The sequence below is a fragment of the Camelus dromedarius genome, chromosome 3 (genome assembly GCF_036321535.1).
Source record: "Camelus dromedarius isolate mCamDro1 chromosome 3, mCamDro1.pat, whole genome shotgun sequence".
Classification (NCBI taxonomy): domain Eukaryota; kingdom Metazoa; phylum Chordata; class Mammalia; order Artiodactyla; family Camelidae; genus Camelus; species Camelus dromedarius.
In genome coordinates, this window is record NC_087438.1 from 104,804,522 (window position 1) to 104,829,462 (window position 24,941).

General features: G+C 42.3%; 1 protein-coding gene across 2 annotated transcripts in view; it reads right to left on the bottom strand.

Moving 5' to 3' along the window:
* HTR4 (5-hydroxytryptamine receptor 4) overlaps positions 1 to 24,941 on the bottom strand; it is a 371,144-nt gene that overhangs the window by 254,500 nt on the left and 91,703 nt on the right. The window lies entirely within an intron of this gene.

Here is a 24,941-nt window from a genome sequence, read left to right on the forward strand (position 1 = left end):
AAATCTAGGGCCACTGATGGCCATGTCTTTGACCTCATTGTAGTGGATGCTGTGATGGGCCAACAGATATGCCACCATATTCAGGACTGATAAATTGCATTTACTGCTTCAAGTATCATGAGCGTTGCCTACTGGAGGCTCACAACTGAGTCTTTCCTCTGAGCAAAGGGAACTGCCCTGAACATGCTTATGCCCTCTCCAGGTGTAGCCAAGCCCACATGCAGTGACTGTGAAATGTAAAGCTCTGGCTCGTGTGTCTGAATCCAGGACAACCCTGAAGAGCTCTCCCGGCTTCAGATCCCCCCACAGGGTAAGTGGACTGATGCCTCTGTTATGAGAGCAGAGTATCCCAACATGTCCCTCCACCCAATCCCACCTCCTTCACTCCTCCACAAATGTTGTTTCGAAAAACACTCCAAACAAATCTCCACCTTAGAGTCCGCTTTTCCAGAAAACCCAGCCTACATCACTATGGAGGAATCCCAACTGTAGAAGGAGGAAATGGGGCTGTGCAGTGACAGCTGAGATGGGAGACACCCAGAGTGAACTAATAAACTGGTGGCTCCCCAGCTTTCTTCTCCCGGACTCTCCAATTGTGCATCATCATCATCACACATCGTTCCAAACATCTCACCATCCTGATCACGTGATGCTCAGAGTGCAATTGCCCATATGTGGATGTGTTAAAGTATGGAGAAACTGTACACTCATTGTACTTCCATTAATTTAGCCAAAGATTAGCTCAGCTTTTTTGCAGTCCAAAAATTCAGTTGGTTTATTAGAGCTTATGTTTATCAAAGACTCCTACATCACTTTCTGTCAAGCCAGCTCCCCCTCTCTGCATCCAAACATCATTTTACTCTTCTCAAAAAGCTGCCTCAACTTTATGACTGGCAATATTTCTTACCCCTTCTAAATACAAGCTCCAAACATGAGCCAAGATATGAAAGGGTTGGGGGAGGAGGGGAGGTGGGGAGGGTTTTTCTTTTTCAGTTTATAATATGAAAGTAAGTATTGTGAACACACTTTTTTTTTCAAAACTGCACACAATGTTCACCCATCCCATGTTCAGTCTCCTTGAGAATTTTAGGGGACATCTCTTTTATGGTGACTTGAAGTTCTTATAGTTCTTATTTGGAACTTCTACTCATATCTAATGTGTGTTGTGAAAGTAACAGAAGTCCCAGAGACATTCACTTTTCCAGTAATGTAGCTATATTTGACAATTAGATGCCTTGGTGATCAAGACCTTGGTGAGAAAACTGAAGTGATGACAGATCTGGGACAGGTTTATTTTCTTTAATATCTAATTATGAAATGTTTGGAGCTAAATGGGACGTTAGAGACCATCTAGAGCCTGAATGGCAGACACCCCGCTCCCCTGACACTCTTACCCCTGGAGCCAGTGGGGGACCCAGTGCTCTGCATACAGAGACCCAGTACTGTCACTTTCCCAAAGGATCTTCTTCCCCGGAGCCCAAATCAGACCCCATAATTCTCAGCATCCCACATCAGACAGCAACTACCAATTAGCTGATTCTGGCAAACTAGATGAACTTTATTTTCTTTATCTATCCTAATCAATCTGATCTCTTAAAGTAGTGAAATCACTGACCCAAATTTATATCATGGTTAATAACTGAGCTTAAACTCCTGATTCCCGATTCAGTGTTCTCTCCATCTGCCCCTTTCCGAAAATTCTCCAGTCTTTTCAACTATTATAAACCTGCAAACCGATCATCAATGCAGAATGCTGGCATAACTTCAACAGGTACGTCTTCCATTACTGAACATCTACGTAGCCATTGCTCATCATTCCATGACGCATATGAGAACACGGAGGCCATCCAGAGGAGAAAAAGTGGTGGAGCTAGGCGTCAAACACTTCAATGATAATAATAAAATGCTAAGACAAATAGAAACATGCCTTGTACTCAGTGACTCATTGCTCTAAGCTAATACCAGAATGGCCCCACCTCACTATTAAAAACTTGAGAGAGAGGGGGGAAAATACAATTCCATATATGTCTGTCTCTTTGGTAACCACAACAACCACCCATAAATGGGAAGTGACTCTTGACCAATGGTTTTGTTTGAGTTTGAAGCCATCCCTCTGGTTCCTAAGCTGTCACTTGGAGCCTTAGAGAAGCAAGTAAGTGGCCCTTGGGGTATTTGGTCCCCTTGAAAATTCTAGATCTCTCTAGCACCAGCACTATTTTCCCCATGCCAGCAGGATGGCAGAGCTGTAGGCAGGATGGAAAACAACTAGCTGGCATGAGGTGTCCTGGGAGCCAGTCAGAAATTACAGGATGATGTGTCAGGATCCAGGAAAAGATGGGCGTGATGATTGTATCATGCTTTCTCCTTGGCACAGGAAGAACACACCTGAATCTCCATCCTCCACCCCAGAGGGTCTGAATGCGAAAGAAGAATGAACCTGAGGGATATAAGACACAATCCCACCACTTAACAAATGAGAATGAGGCCCAGAGAGTGGAAGACATGAAGCTGAGGTCACACAGCAAAGATAGCTGATGTTTCTAAGAGCAGGTTCTTTGAGGAGTAAAAAGAAAGGAGCTAGGAACATGAAAACAATGGAAGCAGTGCTAAAGGGAAATGATTAATGCAGTGAAACACCACTTGGCCTTTATAGATCTACTCTCCACGGAAAGCAGAAGTCCCATCCCTAGCCCCTACCCGGCCAATGGGTCTCCCTTCTTCCCCAGCTGACTCTTACGAGGCAGAATGCTAGCTACAAAGTGACTCACCTTGGAAACAGACTTTGTGACTCAGTCTTCACTTTCTGACCACTAAAACAAAAGACTTTAGGGAATTTTACTATTCTATGACAAGATGGCGAGAGAAGGGTCCTCCTTGCGTTAAAGATAAACAGGTAGTTTGTGGATCAGCTGAGAGATTGCATGAAATAAAAGAGGAAGTAATTCATAATTAATGTTTCAGGCTAGCGTCAACACTCAGATGTACTATCCTTTTTAATCCTCATCACAACCCCATGAGTAAAAATGGTTATTTTATGTTTTCAGAAGCTAAGGGACAGAGATGACAAGCAACTGGAAATGGAGTTTAGAAGAGGTCAACTTTTCAAAAGAGATGCCCAAGTGGGCAGAGCCAGGATTCCAAGTCAAGTCATCCTGGTTTCCTCTGCCCTCCATCCTTGTTTCCCAAACCCCTTACCCTACTATAGTACTTTTCACGTGGTTATGGCATAATCATCTCTTATTTTATCAACACAATAGTTCTGTAGGGGAATGGGTAGCAGAATATTTGTCACATTTGAAAAAAGACAGATTTTGGAGATAAACAATCTATGTGGCCTTGAGGAAATCACATCCTGTATGTAAGCCTCAGTCTTCTTCATCTATAATATGGGAGTAATAAGAGCATCTACTTGAAAGATTTGCTTTAAAAATGAAATGAGATAATGAAACACTTTGTATAAACTGCTAAGTGTCATTCAGTGAAAAGTGAATAAGAGAATGACAGAATGGCCAAAGGACAAGCCAAAACTAACCCAAAGAGCCTAGTGTAAAATCATTACTTGGCTCATAGCAAGTAGTCTGTTATCTATGGTAACATCTGTTATCTACATAATGCCTAAAACTCTGTAGCTTGTATACAGTCTTTTGGAACATAATTCTTTTTAAACCAATAGCCATGTTTTGAACCTTTTCCTTTATCTGGTGTAGCCATTTATGGTTGTCAGACTATAATACATATGTTAGGGAAGTTGCAGCAGCCGACATTAGAAACTTTACTTAATGCTAACACCACTCTTCTGAAGTGGGCACTGGGTAGTTATGGGAACTGAGACACGAGGATTTCTGGCTCCACAGCTGGTAAGTGGAGGAGCTGAGTTTGAACCTCGGTCTGCTCTGCCTCTCAGACCCACTGAGGACCCTGCTTTGATAGAGAGCCACAGCTTTACTGCACCCTAAGCAGACATCAGACCTCAGAATTACCCACTCAGGAAAGAGTGGTGTTCAGCCTAGAGGAGGAAGACTGACAACTCCTTCCCTGAACTCTACGGAGCTGCCCTGGTGATGCGGACAAAAGCCTCCCCGTGTTGATCCAGGCTTCACTTCAAAGAATTTCTCTGCCCACTGTGAACAGATCCTCTTGCTGCTCTGAGTCAGGCCTCTTATTTCTTTCTCATTTTTCTCCCTAACATATTTTTCCATAGTGCTTTTTCTGAACTTTTCTTTCCTTCAGTCCTCAAGTCACCCCACAGGACACTACCCTCTCCTTTCTCTCCAGCCCCACTTCCTAGTTTTTCTCTCAGCCTATGGCTTACTTTTGCTTTAACCCCAGCCTCCCTCCTGCATGAGTCACAGCCCTCCTTGTCCTTGGACAACCGAGTAGCATAAGGTCTGGGGAGAAGTTTCCAGTGTCTAACTTTCTGAATTTAAACCTAGTCTCTGCTCTTAGGGGCTGTGTGACCCTGGACAAGCAACTTTTATTATCTGACCATTATGTAAGCCTCAAAGAAACTGCCTCATAGAACCACCATGAGGATTAAAGGAGATAACTGGCACAGGGCACGTTATATGTTAGCACTGTACTAGGCACATCTGACTCAATCATTTGTATTACCCTCCTTCCATCTCTCCTCACATCTCTAGGGAAAGATCTCTCTCTCTCTCTCTCTTTTTTTTCCTTAAGCTACATCCTCCATTTCTTCACTTTTCCAATCTTCCGCAGGAACCTAGTCCCAGAGCCACTCTTCCCCTTCACAGCACCATTGACCCCCTCTTCACTCCTCCTCTTGGACCCCCATCTCGGTAACAGACAACACCACCCCTACAGGTAGCCCAGGCTGAAAACCTGAGAGTCGTCTTTCTCCTGTGCCTCTACTTGACTCGCTCATAGTCACCAAGACCCATGATTCTTCTCTACCGCCTCCCTGGCTTTACATCTTCCTTGCATGTCTGACTGTCTGCCTTGCTGTGGATCTCCCTTCCTTCATCACCCTCCCTGTCTGACCTTGCCCCTGTCCTCTCTGTGTTCTCCATCCTTGGAGAGCCCTTTCCTCTCCCTGTATCTATCCCTCAAAGCATGACTTATTCAGGTGTCTCTTACCATGTACAGTCCATTTTCAAGTCTCATAGTCTTCCTAGTTTTCAACATTATTATGCATTTATGTTTTCTCCCTGACTTACAAGCATCTCAAGTCTATATCTCATATGTCTACACATCCTCTTACAGTGCCTTATAGAGTTCCAAAAACAGAAAGAAAAAAAAAAAACTCTGAAAATATGTACTGGTTGATTGATAAAGAATCAGTCACAAGTTTAGGAAAAAGGAGGTATCTGATTAAAGAATTATATCAGCTAACATTTTCTCCATCCTTATTATGTGCTAGGCAATGAAGTCAGTGCTGGAAAAAAAAAAACAATTAAATGAACAAATAGTATCTTCTGCTGTGCCAAACATCTTACACACATTGTTCATTTAATCTTCATAATAGCTACAAGCAGTAAGTACTTTCATTATACCCACTTTGCAGAAGAGGTTAAGTGATTTTCCCATTGTCACACCAGAAATGAATATGAGAGCTGGACACACTTCTGTTTACCAGTGAATTCAGCTCAACATTTATTAAGGCCTCCCATCTCCTTTTTTTCCCCAAAAAACTTACTCAAGACCTACAGACTCCTTAAAGTGACTGTAGGTAACTTTAAGAAGTCAGGTAAGTGTGTAGCCCAAGGTTTTCTCAGCCTCAGTGTCGCTGTCCCACTGCCTGCAAACCAGAACATGCCTAAAGCTCAGTACAAACAACAAATAGCACCTACAACTACATTCAGAAGCCACTGAGACTGCATAGATTCTTCATAAGAAACAAAGTTAGTATGATGAAGGGTAAAATTGCATTTTTCCTTGAAAAATAATAAAAAGCATGATAAAGTTTTCATTACTATCAAACTGAAATACTCTAAAGAAAGCAATGTATCTCAAAGTTTTAATGAGTTCTGCCAATCAGAACTAGAAGGTAGCTAGCCTCCAGTGCCCTTTATGTGTCCTTTGCTTGTGCCAACGGGCTATGGAATGATAAATAAAATACTGTTCCTGTCTTCTCAAAGTTACAGTTTAGTGTCGGGTTACTGAGATGAGTGTAATAATAAAAATAATCAAGCGGCCCTATTTATTAAAACAATTAACCCTGTGGGAGAGAAACATGAATAGAGGCCGTGTTACTCAATGAAATCATGCAAACAACCAGAATTTGAACCTCAACTAACCATTTTTATTTATTCACTTATTCCACAGGTATTTCCTGAATTCCTACTATGTGGCATCCATTCTTCCAGGCTCTGGGGATAGAGTGATGAAGAAGGCAAGTGAATTCCCTTCCCGTTTGGGTCTCACCTTCTGATGGGAGAAGAAGACAATAAATAAATTAAATAATGATTGTATGCCGTATAGGAAGTACTGGTAAGACTATGGAGAAAAAGCAGCAGAGCAGGGGGTAAGAAAATAGTCCATGAAGGAAATGGGGCTTGAGGTCCAGAGGTCGAGGGTGACCTCACTGGGAAGGTGATCTGTGAGAGAATCCTGAGCAAAGAAAGGGAGTGAACCGCCTGGGGTTCTGGACTAACAGCATCCCACGAAGGGGAGAGCAAGTGCAAAGGCCCCAAAACAAGAGTGAGTGTGCCATCTTTGAGGGAAGGCCGGTGTAACTGGGAAGATGTAAAAAGGGGGTGGAAATTAGGTCAGAGAAGCAGGTAGGGCAGATCATTAGACTCTGGGGAGTACGTATTTTCTTCTGCAAGTTTTAGGAAACATCAGACATCTCTGAGCAGAGGAATCACACGTATGACCTATGCTTTTAAAAGACTACTGTGCAGCTGGTTGTTACACAGAGCTATTCATGAGAGACTGGGTGACTGCTGAAAGAGCTGGAGTTTCGTGGCTTGTCACAGTTCATCCGGGATGATTTCACTAAGGGATGAATGAGGATCCCAGTGAAAGGAGGGCAGCTTGGTTCATAGGAAGGAGGAGGCCATTCTTGGTGATGGCAAATACATATGTGGTGACGTAGGCAGAAGTCACTAAGCTGTGCAAATTAGCATTTCCCAAGGAATCTTATGCTACCACTAGTTTCAATGTGTGTGAATAAAAGTCACACAATACAGGGTCAAGTCGGCCTGGGAAATGCTCTGCTTCCCTCTTCCCGCTTTACTGGGGCTTTCGCAGAACCTTGAGGGTGCATGTGGACTCTGACAGGGATCCCCCAACGTTATTCAACTGCAGGACTTTTCACATAAAACACACATTGGGAAACCTCAGTGTAACAACTTCAGCTTGATACCAGCTACGACCTATTTTGAGATGAAAACAGAGATGTAATGAGTAATAGATGTTGAAATAAGGGACCAGGCATTTGGGGTTGATGTGAGGCCAATGTAAACTTATCAGAGTTTGATCAAGTTTGTAACAAGTAAAAACATGAAAAGGTCACTTTTGCTGTCCTGTTTAGAACTGTAGCATAGAACAGAGGTCTCCAAATGTTCAAGGAAGTTTGCAAGATGATCCACAGGAGTGTGGGAAGAAAATATTATGTCTGTTTATATTTATGTTGTTTCAAAAAAAACATAAATAAATTAATACTCTAATACTTAATACATGGATTGAGAGTGGCACGTATATTATGATTTATAAATATATACACTGGGCTTGGATGTTCAAAAATGTTGTGGATACTATGCTGCACACCAGAAATTAACAGAACATTGCAAACCAACTATACTTCAATAAAAAAAAAATTTTTTTTAATGTTGTGGACAGGGATAAGTGTATGATCACAAAAAGCTTAGAGGTTGCTAGATGAGATGACCTGGAGAAGGAAGTGTCAAGACTTGTACCAAGGTGTGGTTGTGAAAGTGAAGAGGAAGGAATAAAATTAGGAACCTGGAGTGAGTGGTATTCATGGGCAGAGGGTGCGGGGGAGCCAGAGGTGGTCAGCAGCAGCAACTATGACAAACTGGATGTGGGGGGGAATGAATAATGAATCCAAGGCTAGGAGCTCTGGACATAGTTGAAGTTCGTGTTGGGGAAATTGAGAAGGAATTGGAAGAGGAGGTGAAGCAATCATTATGCACCCATACTGCAGCACTAATTGTAGTATTTAGCCCATTATCCAGGACATAGTAAGTGATCAATAAATGTTGGCAAGACGAATGCAAGAGTGAGTAAATGAATCAATAAATGAGTATGTGCAGAGGACTCAGCAAAAGAATATGGGCTAGGAAACTCTGGGCAAAACGAAAATAATCTTCCAGATCAGGATTACACACCATATCATTTCCCAAAAATAAAAAAAACATAGCAACCTCTGATCTTTGTTAACTTGTTTTTAACATGAGATCAATATTACTTTCAAAAGAGCAATTATACTTGGATGTATCTCTACTTGTTTTTATGATAGTTTTTAAAAACTGTTATGTCACATAAGTTCATTGTAGAAAAATCATAAAATGCAGACAAAACCAAAAAAAGTTTATCATACCACCACCCAAAGATAACCCAGGTGTATTTTTATAAAAATAGGCTTACATTATATATACTACTTTGTAATTTTCACTCAGCAGTATGTTCTGAGCACCCATGTCAATAAATATGCCTTCAGGAAGTCATCTCAACATCTGCATAATATTCTGTCAAATGGAGCTATTGAAATACGCTCAACCAAGCCTCTGTTATTCCACCAGTAAGCTTATTTTTGCTAGTTTGTTTTCATTATAAGAATGATGCAATAAATATACAGCAACTATGTATTTGTCCATATTCTTAATCAGTTCCCCAGACATAATACCTGGAGGTTGAATCGCTGAGTCATTTTAAACATATTTGATATGCATTTTCAAATTGCCCTCCAGTAATTTTGAGTGAGATTTCATAACCCATGTGAACCCTTTAGCTTAAACTGCACTTTCACATCTACTTAGACTTTGATTTCTGCAGCAGCCCCATGAGCAGGTCTCATTGTCCCTATTCCACAGGAGAAAAAGAATTCCAAAGCAGTGGGAGCCTTTCTCAAGGGTACACAGCTCTCACACCCGGCTTCCACGAGGGCCCTCCCCACATCACTGGATGAAATGCCAAAATGTCAATGAAAAATACAGTACCCTGATCTGTACTTTCCTCTTCAACTGCAAAATACACTAGCTCAAGTTTCTAATGAGGGTGTTTCAAAATTAAACAATTGTTAGATAGTGCCTGTTTGACATTAAATTCTCTTTCCCGGTAGAGAAGCCTTCCTAACTTCTTGCCAAATAACTAACTTTGCTCTTGAGTAAGTCCCTTTGACAAAATGTGATTGCTTATAACTAGCGCCTCGCTGCCAGTACTTTGTGGTGCTTGGATAGTCTTGTGTACATTTAAGCAGAAAAGGGGATCAGAGAAATACAGAGTTCAAAAGAGCCTTGCAGGTCATTTCAATTGCATCCAAGCAAGCGGAGAGAAGAAAGTCTGTCTGTGTCTAACCGGGAAGTGACTTGCCCAGGGTCTCACAGTCAGTGAATAGCAGAGATGGGATCAGAGTGGGGAGTCCCCTGACCTGCCCAGCCAGCTCCAGTTAACATCACAGAATCTTGTGATTAGTTTGTACCATAAAATCACAGTCTAGCCACATAATTTTTCATCTGAAGAAACTGAGGCCCATCAAGGGGAAGTAACTTACTCAATGATACCCAGGTAATTAGCAGTAGAACTTGGGTGAGACCCAGGTGTCCTGACACTCAGTTATGAGGCTGATCCCAGACTCAGCTTGGCCCCATCAGAATCCACACCAGGATCAAAAGCCAGGACCAGGGTGGGTTGAGTGAGGCACTCACCTCAAGTGCAGATTTTAAGGGGACACTGAGATAATATTTTCATGCAGTATTTTTAAAAATCAAAATTAATACAAAATATCCATAATGAAAAAAAATCCAACCTTGTATTTGCATGATTCACCTTGCTGACCTCAGCCTAATTTTACCTCTGCTGGAGCCTAGCCTTATTTAAAATTTGGATATCTTGCTCATCGTGGATACATTGCATTAATTTGTGCCCAAAGCAAGTGCCTCACTTACCTCACCTTCATTCCAGCCCTGTCAGAGGACCTCCAGTGCCTGGGCCTGAGGACACCTAAAAATAAGCCTCCAGTGCTGGGACAGATTGCTCACAAGGAGCTACAGGCCTATGGCTAATGGGACTGATCACTTAAACAGAACAGCCCTCTAGCTGGGTTCTGGGGCCACGGAGAAATGACAACTAAAGAAATTTTATGGACTCAAAGTTGTCAATAACTCAAGTTCTCATGATACCAACTCGAGCCATTCAAGAATTAATCGTTCAGGAATCTGTGCAAAGTCAGCTGTTTAAGCACTGGGTGTGATGAACTGGTTTGTCAACTAATAGGAAAGAAATCTGGGCCTTTTAATTGACCACAAGCTTAACATGAGCCCATGATAGGAGGTGACTGCCAGAAACACAAATGGAATCTCGGGCTTTACTCATGGGCTCATGGTATTCAGGAGCTGAGTCTAATCCCACAGGAAGTCAAAGCCAAGAGAACATATTTTGGCCCCTCTGGAGGGTTGCTATTTAAGGCTAGGAGGGTGTTTGTTACAGTTTGAGTTGTGTCTGCCACAAAAGAAGCTGAAGTCCTGACTCACCAGTACCTGTGAATGTGACCTTATTTGGCAGCGGGGTCTTCGCCCATGAGGAAGTTAAGGTAAGGTCGTTAGGAAGGACCCAAAGCAATATGACCACCAGTTATTATAAAAAGGGAAATTTGGACACATGGGTGGACACACACACCATTTGCAGGTGAAGGCGGAGATCGAGGTGAGGTATCTTCAAGTCAAGGAATGCCAAAGATTGCCAGAAAACCACCTAGGTGAGAAGAGAGAGGGACATATTCTTCCTCAAAGTCTGAGGAAGGAATCAACCCTGCTGACACTTTTGATTTTGAACTTCTAGCCTCCAGAACTCTGAGATAATAAATTTTTGTTATTTTAAGCTGCCCAGTTTATGGCATCCTGAGGAAACTAATACGGTGGTCAAGAGAGCATTCTTGTCCCTGAAAGAAGCTGGGGAAAGCCCTCCATTCAGATTCTCATAGACAAAGCCATTTCCATACTCATCACAGGGCTCAGGACACAGTAGGCATGCAGTGACTACTTATTAGGAAAGAAAGGAATTTCAAAGCAATCCACTACTCCTAGAGGGGAAAAGGAGAGGTTCACATGCTAGGTTACCTTCCTTCACCTTCTCACCCATACTAAGCATGAGCCATTTTAACCTCATTCTATTTTCAGGGGATGAATCACAGGATGCCAGACACAGACAGCATCACAGAGATTATGGAGAAGCCCTCCACTCTACAGATGAGGAAAACTGGATTTAACAAGGAAGAGACTAGTTCTTTCCATATGCATGTCTCCCCCTCTTTCAGGAGAACACTTTTTCCCTTTTTTCCATCATATGTTAACATATTTCCTAGTACTTTGCTGTCATCAACAGATTAAAATTTAAATGATAAATTATTCTAGTCCACCAGAATGTAGGAAAGATATGCCTGCTGGTGGTTCTCATGAAGGAATAGCAATATCTAATACTTAGGGAGAATTTATTTTGTGCTAGGCCCCCTGCATAAAGTTCTTTGACTGAATTATCCCATTTAAGGCCCTAAGCAATGCTACTGGGTAGGTTTTATTTTATCCCTGACTTATCTGACAGGTCCAGAAAAGTAAAGAAGAAACACCTGCCCAAGTGGTAGTTTAGATTTAAACCAAGGTCTGATGGTTTTTGAGGTCCATGTTCTTAACCTCTCTGTGTGCTGGGATGGACAGGCTTGAGAAGCCATAAAACAGTGGAAAGAGGTCTGGGCTGGGAACCAGGGAACTTAGGGGCCATCTGGGCCCAGCCGCCAAACTACTTGGAACCTTAAGCAGATTTCTGCACCTTCCTAGGCCTTAATTTCCTCATCTGCAAATCCAAGTGACTGGGTGTTGAGGTTTTTCCTTAGTGAATCATACCTTTATTCATTCATTCCACAAATATTTACTGAGTGCCCATTCTGCACCAGGACCATTCCAGACACTGAGAATATAATGATAATCAACATAGACAAAGTTCCTATACTCATGGAGCTTGTATTTTAGGCATGTTGCGGGGGTGAGACATACAGTATAAACAGGTTAAAAGTTCAAGAAAGAGAAAAGCCCATGAAGAAAATAAAGTAAGGTAAGAGATTGAAAGTGACAGGTGCAGGATGATGGCTATTCTATATGGGGTGGTCAGTGAAGGCACCCTAAGGAGGGGAGATCTGAGCAAAGAACAGGATGATGAGAAGGAAGAAGTAAGAAATGAGTACACACAGGCTATGTGGAATTGGGACTAAAGGTGTTAATGCCTCAAGAGGGGCGACAGCTATTGGGCTATTCAATAACTATTGAAAAATGCCTCAAATTTAAATCAGATGCATACGGAAGCTGCGTTTAAGCCCGTCCCTCACTTTGACAGTAAACCTTTCATCATGAATCCAATTTCATGATGTAATTTTAGTATACTCTAGTAGCCTCAAATTATATAATTTGCTCAGGTTCAATTGAAATTACTAATTGTTCTAAGCCTGACTGAGTGACTCCTGGACAGAGTAGGTTACAGGAAAAGAGCAGCAAGAGGTTAGGAGACATTATTGCTGGTGTGTCAGCTAATGAGGTTTAAAAATCTCTTTACTGAAAGATCTCAGATGATCTGGGGTCATTCAGATTGTATCTGATCCAAGACATGGTTTCTGAGGTCCACAGATTCTTCCTCTTACAGAGATTTGCCATCTCCTCGCTTCTCTCTGTGTCCACCACCATTGCTAAAGTCCAGGCCACCACCATCTTTCATCTCCGCCCCCATGCTTGCCCCCTTCCAATTCATTCTCCATATTGTAGCCAAGGTGGTATTTCTGAAAGGAAACTTCTATCATGTCATTGTTCCCCTGAAACCGAAACGTCCCCCCAACAGTGGTGGCTACACATCTCATAATGGTGGTGGTTACACAATTGTATGCATTTGTCAAAACCCACAGAACTACACATCTAAAGAGAGTAAATTTTACTGTATGCAAACTACACCTCAAAAAACTCGACTTTAAAACTGTCTAATGATAGTCTTTGCTCTCTAGGTGAAAAAAAAAGAAACCTAACTTCCATGGTTAGATGTTCATTCTCAGCATGGACTCAAAGCCCAGCCTCATAGTATCACCTCTTAACTGTGTAACCTTGGCCAAGTCATTTAAACTCTTTGTACTCAATTGCCTTATTTGTCAGAATGAGATAATAATAGTACCTACCTCTTAGAGTTTTCATAAAGATTAAATGAGTTAATTCCTCACTTAGAACAGAGCCTGTTGCATGAGTGTTCATTAAGTATACTATATTACTAACAAGACTTATAGTACCCGATATTAGTTCTATATTAGGCAAGGGTTGCCAAACAAAGGACTCTGGACTCAGTAGCTTGAGCAACAGAAATGTATTGCCTCCCAGTTCTGAAAGATAGAAGTCCAAGATCAAAGTCCTCTCACTGGCAAGGCTGGTTCCCACTGAGGGCTGCAGGGGAATCCGTTCCAGACTTCCCTCCTAGCTTCTGGTGGTTTTCTGGCAATCTTTGGCATGCTTTAGCTTTAGTACAAATACATCACCTTAATTTCTTCCTTGATCTTCACATGTCATTTTTCCTGTGTGTGTCCGTCTCCAAATGTATCCCTTTTTATAAGGACACCAGTCTTACTGTCAGTATCCACCTTACTCCAGTATGACCTCATTTCAGTTTAATTACATCTGCAACAGTCCTATTTCCAAATAAGGTCACTCTGTGAGGTACTGGGAGTTGGAACTTCAACTTACAAATTTTGGGGAGACAAAACTCAACCTATAACAGGCCCTGACATGTTCTTATCATTTCTGCCCACAATATCTCTTATAGCAAACCACCACAGTCACCAATTTGTTTGGCAAACTCTTACTCATCCCTCAAGTTTCAGTTAGAAACTTTCTTGGAGAATTCCTCCCAAACATTTTACAAGCCCATCAATTAGATTAAGGGCCTTTCTCATATTCTTCGTATCCCCTGCGCTTACACCTCCCACAGCCCTTATTACCTTACACTATTCTTGCCTGTTTACTGCTTGTCTCCCCTCAAGACTTCAAATACCTTTTCAACAAGGATCCCTTAATCTCATGTCTCGGAACCAAAGTCAATCTTAAGTTAATATTTGTTGAATTAATGAATGCTAATGTCTCTCCCCATATTCTGGGCATCAGAATTTCTATGGATGGTTAGAGGAAGAAAGTTGTAAAAAATCAGAAAGTGAAAACTTTTAGCAGCACATCAGTTGTAGTTTAGTTTGAAGATCAGAAACCATGCTAGTTATTTCAAATGTAATGTATTTATACAAGGACTTGATTGCACAGTTGTTAGAAGGAAGGGAAGGCAAAAAGGGAATGCCGAGAAAATCCAGATATGAGTAACTGCAGGAAGTAGCTCCCACCATTAAGACTGAGGGAAAAGAAGAGAAATGAAAAGATTACCAGAAACTGAGAGTTAGAGGAGGGTGTCGGGCATGGCTGAAGCTTAAATCTCAGACAGGAAGAAACTACATGGCTGTACTTGGACCTCTGAATTGGAGAATGCCACAGGTGATACAGGGTGCGCTGAAAGTTGCTGGAGGTAGAGCCATGACTGCCCTGTGCTGTCAGAGAGAAACATCAAGATACTCAGCAAGGAAGTCCAGGCAACATAGTTTGCAGACTCCTGGCCCCAGCATCACAGAGCAGGGATAGGAGCTGAGAGGCAAAGGGCACATAACCAGCACAAGCCGAGATACAAAGGTGTATAGATTTTATATAGTTAAGAAAGATTCCTGCCAATGGGTTTCCAACCCTGGCTGTGTCATAGATTGACTACATCCTTGGGCGAGCAGCTTCCCTCCTCAGAGCTTCAGGTTTCCCATCCACGGCAGGGGGAAGGAACTAGCTATTCCTTAGGGCCTTGCCAAGTATGAACAGGGATTTGACAGCAGAAACACCAGCGGGTTGCTAGGGATTTCTGAATGATGTTGTCATTCTAAAAGATCCTATCTCAGGCTTTAGCTATCAAATAAATAAGGCACTTCCTTTTTTTCATTCTGCAGCTACTGTTTATATGCTCCAAAGAAGGCAGAGGAAGGAAGCCAGGGCTGCATCTCTTCATTATGGTGATTCTCTTAGACAAACTGATCCCAAAATAGCCATTAAAGAGAATGTTTCACATTCAGTTAAATGAACAAATAACTGAAATTCAGTGGGTTAGGGGAGGGAGGAGCAAGTGGAAGGAGGCAAGTGAAGAGCCATAACCTGTGTGCACACAGAGCTGAATCTGCTGTGTGCCCACAGCAGCAGTATTTCCTCCAGTCCCCTTGACTGGGCCTTACTCTCTGTCTCTTGTGGTCTTGTTGGGAGTTCAATTATGGTGGAGAACACTCAGTTCAAGTCTCAGCACAAGCACATGACAGGCAGGAGACCTAAAGCAAGGTGTTTATTTTTGGCTCCTGTAAGCCTTACTTCCCTCGCCTGCAATTCTGCCTGCCTTTCAAGACCATAAAGATCAAATGAGCTAATAGGTGAGGAAGTGCCTGCTCACTCTGGGTGCTGTTTACAAGAGTGTTGTCATTTTATAAAAACTCATTAAGCATTAAAACGCATTTATAAAAATGTACTAAGTCTGCTTAAGATTTTTGTACTTACATGTATGCTTTTTACTTCAATAAAACAACTCCCCCCCAAAACTATAAGAAATAAAAGGTGATTTAAATTTAGTTTAATTTATGAATTATCAGTAGTATTATGTGATAAGAAGTGATCTACAGCCAATAATGGGAGTAACTTTACAAAAAAGAGCTAAGTACTGCAGATTTTATAGACAGCTAAAATTCTGTAAATTATCCCTCACTTAATTCTAGCTTTGCAAAAAGAATGCATGTTTAGTGTAGAAAATCTGGGAACACAGGAAAGCACAGAGAAGAAAATTTTAAAATAACTATAATTTTACCTCCACATACTCAAAATTAAAATTCCTCTGTGAATTACAAATGCTACTGGACTACTAAGGGTCTGACTGGTGAAAATGTTCTTTATTCTTTTTCTTCTTTTCTACTTCTTAACAGACTCAGAAATCAAGAACTCATAAGCCAGGTCTAGATGGCAATACAAGGGCCTACAGAAACCAGGAAGGCCGGATAACAAGTGAAACACCTGAGACGCACCATTGCAAGTGCAATGATAAATGGCAGCTGACCGCTGGCCTGAAAGAAGAGTACGTTAGGGAGGAGTAGGGACCGTGGCAAACTCAAGACCATGTGCCCCAGGAGCTAGTTAGCTCCAACGCATCCTTGCATATTTCCAGTGTGGCTGGATCACTGATATTTCTAAGAGAAGTTGAGCATAGAGATATGTGAAAGTCCCCAACTTTTAAATGTTAGTGCTTAATTAATGTTTTAACTCTCTAAGCCAAACCAAAGACATCTGTCAAATGTGGCCTATGGCTGCCATTTTCAACCTCTGCTAAAGCCAAAGAGGGTAGGGGAGGATTCACTGAAGGTCTTAGACAGGGAAGTAACAACAGAAAATTTCTGAGAAATTCCTGAGGCAGCTGATGTGCAGGAGAGATTGGAGTGGGGAGAAAGTAGAGATAGCGGAAAGATAATATTCCAGGTGAGGGATGATTGGTACTTTAACTGGGGCAGTGGAGAGGGAAGCTGGAGAGAAGAGGAGGGGGTGCAGTGTTAGGAGAACTGATGCACAGAGGGGCCAGGAGCCCAAGAGGGGTGCCAGTGTTGCAGCTTTGCCTAGAACCCTGTGGACTCACTCTCTAAGTTTAAGGAAGGAAGTGCCTTGTTTGATAATAGACAACTGTAGAGGAGGAACCACTCAGTATTAGAGATGCCTCCTCCCAAAATAGCAAAAACACTAAAGCCGCGATTACAGGGCTTGAAGGCACAGCCGAGAAGGTGGTGAAGGGAAGGGCCTGAGGGCTGAACGGTCTGGACCAGAGTCCAAGGGAAGAAAGGAGGAACAAAGTCAGAAGCAAGTCCTATACCTTGAATGCTTAGTCTGAAGAAGAAAAGGCACAAGGGAAACAGAAGTTGTTTGGCTTCCTGGCGAAACGTATTTATTGAGCATCTACCTGTGTGTGTTGGGGTAGGGGTTCCAGCTGGTGCTGGGTTTGGGGGTATAGCAGTAAGCAAAAGCAAATAAAAATCAATGTTGTTCCTACCGTGAGGGAGTTTTCTGGAAAGATAATGATTGAATAGCCTCACAAACAAATGCAAAGGTGCAAAACTGAAATAAGTGCTGGGAAGGAGAGTGGTATATGTCCTGAGAGTGTGTCCCAGAGGGCTGGGACCTGCATTTCCATAGGAAATGATGATTCATCTGAGAGCTAACAGATGAGTAAGCACTAATGATATAAACAAGGGGAAGGAAAGGCTTTTAGGCATCAGGAACAACACATGCAAATACCCGACTCATGGGAAGGACTGAGAAGGCCACTGTGGTGGGGCATGCTGCAAGGTCTTCAAAGACCTGCAGGGCTGTGGGATGGAGGAAGGATGACGTATGTTCTGTGCGGTCTGCAGATGCATCCACTAGGGGTGCCACAGACACACTTCCCGTAAAAGACTGATGGGGGTGTTTGGGCTTTGTTGTTTTTAGTTCATTAAAATAAAAAGCTATCACTTATTCAGGTTCACATGTCCCAGGCCTTGTTCTAAATAATTGTCTCATGAATCTACATGCTAGCCTCAGAAAGTACATGCTCCCTTTACCATTGCTGTGTAACAAACACCCCCAAAACTTAGTGGCTTAAACAACAATCATTTTATTATTATGTCTCTTGACTGTGAAAGAGGCTCAGCTGGGTGGGTTCTGCTTGGGGCTTGTCATGGGTTTACAGCCAGATGGTGGGTAGGGCTGGGCTAGAGTGGCTGGAAGGCTCCGGGCATCTCTCTCCAAGTGGCTTCTCCACCTCATGGCTAGTTTGAGCTGCCTCTTCTCATGAGGTCTCTTGGTAGTATATATGGCAGAGGTCTTCCCCCAGGGCAAGTAATTGAAGTCTTATGCGGAAGTTGCCAGTCCTCATAAAAACTAGCGCCCAAAATGCCAGTGTCACTTCTGTTGTATTCATTGTTCACAGCAGTCACAAGTCAGACCACATTCAAGGAGGTGAAAGAATAAAAGCCATCTTTTGATGGCGCAATGGCATGTGTATACAGGAGGGAAGGAATCAATGATGGCCATTGGAGATGTCACCACAGCAGAATAGGACAAATGAAGGGATCGAAGCTAAGAAAGAAAGTTGTGCAAGATCACAAAGCCAGCAGCAAGTGGCAGAACTAGGATGCAGATTCAGGTTTATCTGACTCCAAAACATCCTGCATTTAAGCACTGTGATATTCTTTTACTACGGCAGGATGAAGCAATAAGAAAAGTCCTGGGTTCTGCTCCCAGCGCGGCCTCCAACTAGCTCTGTGACATCAGATAAGCCCCTTCCTGTTTGTGGTCGTCAGGCTACTCCTCTATGCAATGAGAGCTGGGTGGCTTTAGGATTCTGAAGGTCTGAGCGTCTGTATTGCATCCTCTGAGCTGGTGTTTACCAACTGGCTCCTTCACCCACTTTGCACATCAGCATGTCAGCTCCATGGCCAGGCAGGAGCCTCTGTTCTTCCCTTTCCTCTTAGCAACACTCCACTTTGCTCCCCTGGCTGCTCTGTTTACCTACCCTTTCCTCCACTTCCCGGTAACCATAAACAGTAAGCAATGCCTTAGGTCTCTCCCTCTCAACAGCCACTCCTGAGGGCTAGTTTCATTCTTGATAGGGGAATTAACAAAGGCTGAGGCCAACATCTTTTTTATGCCAGACAGGGAACAGCAGGCTTTGCTGCTCTTTGCAGGTAACTGGTACGTCACAAGAGTGTTATCAAATGAGAGCCTGTCTAAATGAATGCATGCCCTTGCTGTGTGCAAACTGCCAGACTGTAAGCTAGATGGGAAACCCATTGAGGACAGGAATTGCAGCTGATTTATTCATCACTGTATCAACAGCATTTTAAAAAGTGTCTGGCCCATAGTGTATAATCAAAACATATTCACTGGTTGCACCAGTTAATATTTTTTTTTAAATCCCTGACATTTGATTCTGTAAGTTTCCCCTTTATGGTCCAATTCATCCTTAAAAATTTTCAGGTTTAACTTTCCTCCTCTGTCTAGCCTCCTCTGTCATTCTGGCACTCTGATTTTTTTTCTTCTCCTTTTTGGTCTTTGGGAGTCTAATAATTTTTCCTAGGAACATTCCCTTTCAACTTAAGCCACTGAAGTTTAAGCTTGCCTGCAGGCCTTTTCCTCTTCTGTTTAGTCTCAACTAAAACACAAGAATAAAAAGCTGTAAAAGAGATTGAGAGTCAGAGCCCTGGCTTCTCAGCCATTCCTCCAACTGTCCTTGTATTTCTCAACATCCTTCCTCACTGTGGATCTCAGTTTCCCCACTGGTACCGTGAGAGGGTTGGAATATTTTTTAGCGGATATGTTTTTAGCAGTGGAAGATTAGCACAAATCTAATCTCATGCAAAGGCAGGACACAGAATGCAACTACAGGGGGAGCAGCACTGTTGTGGGGACGCAGGACCTCCCCCCACATCCCTTTGAGGCCCCTCTGCTAAAGCAGGGGCTCTACCGAGCGAGGCAGTTCTTGAGGGCACTCCAATTCTGAGGCGGAACGATTCATAGCCCTTTTAATTCACAGGGCTGTCAAACAGGGCTACATCAGCAGAGATGCACACTCACATACACTCCAAACAGGAAACAGACCCCAGAAACGGCTTTAGATAGCTCAGTCTTCTCTCTTAGAGCTTCCTCATTTGTTCAAGTTTTTGTCATCTTCATTTCCTGGTTCCTTCTCAACTCTTTCCTCTTCCTTCTCCAAAGAAGTTGCTAAGAATTCTAATAATTTCTACTTTTACTTCTTTGCTGTTCTCTATTGCACCTCCCCCTCCCCACCCTCCGTCTCTATAGTCACAAATTTATTGTAGAGTTCACTAACTTTTACTTGAATTGCACCTCAATTTCTTCACCCCCCCAAAAAAAAGGTAGTTAAAAGAAAAGACTCTTGTGGCCATGACAGTGTATTCTAGAATTCTATGGGCATTACTTATTTTTTTAATTAAGTTGCACTTTTAGTAGTACTCAAAGTAAAAATTCAAACAGAACAGATGAGTAAAAAATGAAAGTAAAAGTACACTGTCCTGCCTTCCTCATCTCCCAATCCTTGGTCCCTTATATTAAACAGTTAATTGATTCTGAGTGTCTTTCCAAAATATGTTTGTGAAAATAGTAACATATGTTATGTATACAAAAAGGTGATACACATACTGCTCTGGTTTAATGCTTTTCACTTAATATCTTGGAGAGCTTTATCTATTACATGTATCTATCCATGTATTCTTTTGAACTGCAGCATAAAATCCACTGTTCAGCTACACTAATTTGTTTAAGCTATTTACACATCTCCCTATTGATGTGTATTTGTGTTGTTATGTAGATGCCACATACAATGGTTTGTTTACAAAAATGGGGACGTGTTATCCTGTTGTACAATTAACTTTCTTACTTCATGATATATTTTGGATATTGTTTCAGATCAGCAGTTACAGAGCTACCTCTCTTTTTTAAATAAGAGATTTTATTTTTTAGAGCAGTTTTAGGTTCACAGCAAAATTGAGAAGAAGGCACAGAGATTTCCTATATGCCCCTGCCCCACACATGCACAGCCTCCCCCCACCAAGGTGGTACATTTGTTAACAGTTGATGAACCTACATTGACAAATCATCATCACCCAAAATTCATAGTTTAGGGTTCACTCCTGGGGTACATTCTAAAGATGCTGACAAACGTAGAATGACATGTATCCACCTTTGTCAGATCACATGGAATAGCTTCACTGCTCTAAAAATCCTCTGTGCTCTGCCTTTTCATTCTTCTCTCACCCTTAACCCCTGGCAACCACTGATCTTACTGTTTCCATAATTTTGCCTTTTCCAAAATGCCATAGACTTTGAGTCACATGTTATGTAACCTTTTCAGACTGGCTTCTTTCACTTAGTAATATGCATGATGTTTCTTCTATGTCTTTTCATGGCTTAATCGCTCATTTCTTTTTAGTGCTGAATAATATTTAGTGCTGAATAATATTCCTTTGTCCAAATGTACCACAGTTTATTTATCCATTCAACTACTGAAGGACATCTTGGTTGCTTTCAAGTTTGGCAGGTACGAATACTGCTGCTACAAATATCTATGTTTGCACAATAATCCATTATGTCAATATATCAATTTATTCAGCCATTCTTCTTTTACAAACACTTAAGATTATTTCCAATTTAGGGTTTTTTTTTAAAGTATGCCAAACAATACTGCAAAGAATATCCTATACATATATCCTTTGCATATCTGTATGTATATATCTCCAAGAGAAATTCCTAGATTCCTAGCAGTGCAATTGCTGAGTCAAAAGGTATGTGCATTTTCAATTTAAATGGGACAATAACTGTCTACCCCAGTCTGGTTCCAACCCTGAGTTTTTGTAAAGCCTTCAATTTTGCCAGTGTGGTCGATAAAAGAAGGTTTCTCGTTGTTGTTTCTGAATTTCATATATTGATCCACTCACTTCCTTTTCTCACTCATTGCCCAGATGACCACACCATATGCTCCCACAGCATGCCAAACATCCTTCTCCCTGTGTCAACCTGAATTCTCTGCTTCCTATCCTGTATGTTCTCAGAGCAATAATCACAATCCCCTATAGGAATGCAGCCCTTTGCCAGCAGCCAGCCCCAGAACTGCACACACATTAGTGCATTTGATCTCACCACCAGTTTGGCGGGAGACAGGAGAGGAGTAAAATCTGCTTTATAAATGTGGAACCAAAGACCTGGCATCCAGCAAGGTCCACAGGAGCAGAGCCATGTCATTCCCCTTGCCAAATCGGTTTCTTTCCTTATCCGCTACTTTGGCACAGGGCTGCTGGGCACATCTCTGTAAAACAGCCTCATTTATCCCACCAATGACTACCTCCCCCCCCCCCCCCCAATTTTAGCTCTCTATGGCTAAAATTGCCTACTTGCCTCCTTCCATGATTTCTCTTAAACCTCAACTGCTTGTCCTAGCATTCAGGGGCTTTCAAAATACATAGTATAACTCACATCTTACTGTTCCCTCCTCATAGATCAGATGTTGTAGCTCTCCTGGAATAGCTGTTATCCTTCAAACTCAATTCAAGGTGTCCCAGTTCCAAGTGCAAACGCCACGTCTCCTCCATGGTACCCCCTCCTTCCGTGCCTGACTACCCACATCACGCCCATCCTTCAAGCACAGCTCTGTGGACACCAACGGAAAAAAAGTTTTTAAGATTTCTCTTTATCTCCTCCCACATAACTAACAAGACCAGCCCTTTGTTGAACACAGATTTCTTATACCTCTTTTATAGGCTTTAATCACACCCCCTGTCATACCATAATGATCCTTCTTTGCTATGTTATAGTAAATCTTGGAGGCAGCTAACTGTGTCCCCCTAGGGCTTTAAGCAGGACCTGGAAGTAGTAACTAAGGTGCCCCAATACTCCCGTACATGTTTTGTAACATAGCAAAAATGGAATCATTTCATACAATCTGGTATACAATTTGCTTTTACACCTTAATGATAAAGCATGGACAACTTCCTGAGTCTGCAAGTTTCAACCTACTTCATTCTTTTTATTTATTTATTTTCTTTTTTTTCACTTTTTTTTAAACTTTTTTTTATCGAGTTATAGTCATTTTACAATGTTGTGTCAAATTCCAATGTAGAGCACAATTTTTCAGTTATACGTGAACATACATATATTCCATGTCACATTTTTTTTCACTGTGAGCGGCCACAAGATCTTGTCTATATTTCCCTGTGCTATACAGTATTATCTTGTTTATCTATTCTGCATATGCCTGTCAGTATCTACAAATTTCAAACTCCTAGTCTGTCCCTTTCCACCCCCCTCCCCCTTGGCAACCACAAGTTTGTATTCTATGTCTAATAGTCTGTTTCTGTTTTGTACTTTTTTTTTTTTTTTTTTTTTTTTTTTAGATTCCACATAGGAGCGATCTCATATGGTATTTTTCTTTCTCTTTCTGGCTTACTTCACTTATCTGATATTTAAGGAACAAATTTCTAGCAGGACAATTGCTAGGTGAAAGGATATATTCATTTTACATTTTAATAAATGCTACCAATTCTCTCCAAACAGCTTGTGACAATTTATTTAGTTTTAAAAAATCCTATTAGTCTCTTGGCTACAGACTACTTATTACCTGGTATTTACCTGCTCTTTTGGAAGTCTTCCCCGTGCCTCCTCCCCAGAGTTTAAGTGGGGAGATAGGGTACTGAATTAGTCCTCTATTGTCTGTAAAATTAGGTTCCTAGCTCTATCATGGTATTTATTTCATTACTAACCACCACTGCTAGCCTGTGAGTTTCTTAAATGCAAGGACACTGCCTTGTTCATTTCTTTATACCCCTCAGCCCCATACTTTAAGGATATCTAAGTAAATGTGTGTGTGTATGTGTGTGGGCATGTGTGTGGGGGGGGCGTGTGTGTGTGTGTGTGTGTGTGTGTGTGTGTGTGTGTGTCGGGGGTGGGGGCCCTGTAGATGAGGAAAGAAGGGAAGAAGGTGGAATAGGAGGCTGCTATGAGTGGAAGAAGGGACCTGGATGAAGCCCAGAGGCTCATGGCCAACAACTGCCAACCTCTAACATCCTTTCTGTTTTTAGAAATCGTGACCAGGATGCTGGTCCAAAATCTTGCTCATTTGGCCTTTTCCCCATTACTGATTGGAAAGTGCTGCCTCTTGACTGCAGCCTCCAGCAGTCTGGTAAAACTTAGTTGCAAGACCTTGACAAACAGCGCGTTTCCACCTCAGCAGCCTGAACGTGCTGTCCTTTTCGTTGAGTCTGAGTTCTGAGTAAGTGGTTCAGAGCTGGGCTTTGGATCAGACAGAGCTGGGTTTGAAGCCATTCTGCTCCTCCTTTTACCTAACCTGGAGCAGACTGCTTACTGTCTTTAAACCTCTGTTTTCTCATCTGTGAAATGGGAATAACTATGCCCAACTCTCTGTGTTGTGCAGAAATGAGAATAAAAGAAGAAAGTAAGTATGCAAGGTGCCACACATACACAAATAATAAGTAAAAACTAGGCCCTCTGTCTTTCAGACCCCTTAACAACCACCTGATTCATCCTTCCCACTTTACAGATGAGGAAACTCAGGCTCAGGGAGGAGCAGTCACACATTAGGTGTGAGGGCCAGGATGGACTCTCCTCCTCTGAGCCAGCACACGTTTCACTCCCCAACAGTGATTAGCCTCGGCCTGTCATCTGAACCTCCTCTCCCTGAGCCAGTGAGGTCTTTCCCTCTGGCACCAGTAGAAGACATAGCTTGGGAGAGAGGCCAGCCCTGCTCCTTTCTGAGTCACCTGAAGGCATTTGCCTGTCTTCCCCAGCCACATCCATCTTCTCCCGTGATTTCCCCATCAACCCTGCTTTTTGCCTTCCTTTCCTCCAGCACTGCTTGATCCCCACAATTGTTTCACCTCTTCTTTCCTAAAGGGCCCACAGACATGGGGCTCCAGTGCCGGGCAACTTGCAGTTAGGGGGTCTTTAGCCCACAAGGTTGCATACACCATCTCTTGTCCATGGGAGGTTTCCTGAGTGCCATGGCTAACAGACCTCTCCACGAATCTCTAGTTCTAACATCACTAATTAATGCAGCACTTACTATGTGTCAGGCCAGTTTTAACCACGTTGCAGGTATTAACTCATTTG